Here is a 3,949-nt window from a genome sequence, read left to right as displayed (position 1 = left end):
TAGTGACATGCTCTAGTATATCATAATAAACACCAACTACTATTGTATGCTCTTAAATAATGTACCTGTGCAAATCAAAGCTTAGACAATGCAAACATTAGTGAATTAGCACACACACACGCACACACACAACACACACACACACACACACACACACACACACACACACACACACACACACATATCAATATTAAAGCATATCCATGAAGTATTAGAATGAAAACTTGAAATGATAGCAAATCCAAAGATAATGAAATTGAAGAAGAAACTATCAAATTAATTCTTTCAAGAGCATCTCATGTCTCCCTAACTATGATGGCTAACTTTCTCTTAGATCAAGCATCTCAGTGACATCCTAGAATGGGATATTAAGGGATGGAAAATGAAACTAAATGTAATATATAGCTATGGTGATGAAAATACAAAATGATATGCAACTTAATGATGAAAACTAAATATGCACACTATGGAACAAATAACATGAAACTATGTAGTGAACTTGAATTGTACTATAATAACAATGCATAAAAACTTGATGATTTAATTGCTCTATAATAACAATGCATAAAAACTTATATTTTTTCTCTAGAAATGTCTTGTATTTATAGATTTTTCAAAGAGCTTGGGGTAAGGTTTGGTTTTTACTAAGGGTAAAGGTTAAATAATAAAATAATAATATCCATGAACCCATTTTGAATAAAATATTCATTATGGAGAATCTACTTCAAATATTAAATTATTATTTTGAGTCCATTTGGATTGAAATATGATTTTTATGTCCCAATTTTGATTAAAATAAGAGTTTGGATATTTTTTAATATAAAATTGATTTTTGAGGACAAATACCCATTTTAATTTCTTTAAAATTGAATTTCATGTGTAAATTTCAAATGGGTTCAAATAGTTGATTAATTTGAATTTTTTATTTAATTCAAATTTGATTGATTTGTCCTTAATTCTCTAAATACATATGATTTTAACCTTAAAACCTTGCTAATTTGGTGAAATCCCTGATTAAAAGATGTGCCCAATTTTAGGTGTCTACAAATGCTTCTCTTTGAGCTGATATGCATATCATATTGTTTTGAATAATTCTCTTGAATCATTTTGGTTTTGATCCAAGTTGAAAAACTTGATGTTTAATGATCTAAAAAAAAAAAAAAAACTTGGATGCCTCAATTTCATTGGCTGGAGTTAAATGGATTGAATGGTTGAATAAGTTGGATGAGAAACTTGGATAGATAATGATTGTTATTGACACGTTGCCCCTTCAGAAATGAAATTGGAAAAATTTAGTTGTATTTCTAAAACATAATGATGAAAATATTGTAGAAAGTGATAAGAATGGTCATGCTGAAGAACTAGATCACACAAAAACTTGAAATAACATAATAGGGTAATCATCAAGTGATATGGAAGACAATCAAATAGGTCAAATAGATGAAACATTCCCATCTCAAGATTCAAAGTTGGGAAAATGAACATGTCCTGTCTCATGATATAGAGTTGAACAAATAACTAGTTCACGATAAAACCATTAGCTAGATAGCTAGATATGATTGACTTAGATTGATATAAGATTATCACTTGCAATGAAAAATTGGTGCAATTTTTGGAATTTTGTGTTAAAAAGCCTATGGAGGAGAACTTAGTTGCTTTATTGCATATAATATGCATAAAAAAGATTAGATCTGATTTGACTGATTTGAATGAATCTAGTTTACACAATAGTTTCATTAATGAAATGAGAGATAAGATAATTCTTGATCAAATGCAAAGAGATGGGATGTATGCAATGGTTTAGAGATTGATGTGGTAGAAATAGGAGAGAATTCTAATGAATTAGGTGGTACCAATCATATGAGGTATATGAGAAAAAGATGAAGGCATGGGTGCCTTTAATGAGCAATAATTGATAAATCAAATAGAGATCATTGTGGTGCCTCTAGGGATAGGATGCAACAATGATAGTGGATAGATCATTCTGATTGAGCATGGATGAACCATAGGGATTATTGAGGAATTGGGAATATGGGACTTTAAATAGACACATCAATAGAATGATGTTATTGTTGTTGATAAAGATAGTTTCTTTGGTATCAAGTGTCCTTGGGGTCATGAATAGAAGGTAAACCTCAAACTTTCTACCAAACCTTTGAAAATAACTTTTGGATGAGGCAAAATGAGAACTAAAGGAATGAAATGAAAACCTATGTAACATGAAATATGATGCAAACCAAAGATGCAACTAATTGTCACTTTAAAACATGATATAGTACAATTACCACTAGTTCAACCATGGCAATATGAATATTGTGTCATTCTGATCAAACAAAAAGAAAAACTATGTATAGGAAAATAAAATATTTATAGTAATGACCAATATTTATAATAAAGTATAAAATTGTCATAGTATTTAACAAGCACCACAAATAGAACACAAAGAAAAGTCCCATGATATCATCTTGGCATCTCTAGTCTTGGACATCATCGAGTTGCTAGAGAACATGACATAAAAGAAAATAAGCATATTTCAATCCTTTATATTCATGGTTGTGTTTGAAGCAAGTGATATATAAAATAATTTGTACAATAAATGGGAATGTGGTCCCTACTTGGCAAAATTATTCTGTGCAATAAATAGTTGTGGACACACATTGGATGCAAGTGAGTGAATAAATTATGAGAAAAGTTAGTGCTTCCAATGTTGGAAGCATGTTGGCATAAGAATTATGAGTGCATAGTGGAAATGTATGTGAGAAGAAATAGTATTGTAGTGCAGCTATCAAAAAGCATCAGATTCTTGATTCGCAAGATATGGTTGATTCTTGTGTGATTGTGATGTATCATGAATTGTGTGGAAATCAAGTAGATTAGTATTAGTACACATCATTTGTGAAAAAATATAGAGGACATCTCATCTGCTATCAATAAGTTAGTAGTGTGTAGTAGAAGGTACTGAGATTTTATTGCCATAAATATGTCAGCGCTATCCATTGATTTCATAGTGCATTTGAGTGATTAACAAGCATAAGAGAAGCTTGAGAAAATAATTGACTATTTGAAAATAACCATGGCAGACTCACAAGAGCTATCACAATAAAAATATGAGTCAATAGAGGCAATAAATGGGTGGATGATGTTAGCAATAGCCTAATAGAAGGAATGTGGTGGAGGAGACATAAAATGGAAAAGCATAGTCGACAAGAAGCAAGTGCAGCATCTGTCTATCGAACAGTGCATTAGTGCAAGAAAGAAATGGTAGAGGCAAGCCAAGGTGATCTAACCTAGGAGCCAATACAAGAAAAAGAGGAGGAACCTAGCTTCCTGCAAATGTTATCTAAAAGTGTGACATAGATTTAAAGGTAAGATGAGACAACAGAGGAGACTAGATCTCTAGGTGAGTGGATGCAACTAGAAGATAACAATGTGCATGTCTACTTTATAGATAGCCAGCCAAAAGATTAAACACATATGGAAGAGACTACACTAGTCATAGAGAAAGGACATGTAGTGAAGCTAGTGGCATCACCATATTGGGATGGAAAAAACATATTGGGGGGAATAATTGACTTATCTCCAGAGAAGGTGAGTGGTTCTGTCATGTCTATATTTTGTCCTTTTAGAGAAGTGCAACCTAGTATTGTCTTGAAACTAGTTCATAATGTAGTCATGGTGATGGAAGTGGAGCTAAAGAAAGTATTGGAGGTAGAGATAGAGAGAGATGAAAAAGTGAAGAAAGACACAAAGTTCTTTCAAGGATTAATTGAGAGAGCCTAAGAAAATGGAGCACGTGAGGAGGTGAAATAGGCAGATGTAATGCTGGTAGTAGAAAAAGCACAAGGAGAGACTATAAATGCATCTTTGGTAGTAGAATGAGCATTGGTGGAACAAATCCACAATGAGAAGGTGTTGTTACAAGCATAGGTGGAAGCATTCAGAGAAATGA

This window comes from Cupressus sempervirens, chromosome 6 (genome assembly GCF_028749045.1).
Source record: "Cupressus sempervirens isolate cs-2001-9-10 chromosome 6, ASM2874904v1, whole genome shotgun sequence".
Lineage (NCBI taxonomy): Eukaryota > Viridiplantae > Streptophyta > Pinopsida > Cupressales > Cupressaceae > Cupressus > Cupressus sempervirens.
The sequence above is the reverse complement of the archived record's forward strand: the minus strand, read 5'-3'. Positions refer to the sequence as shown.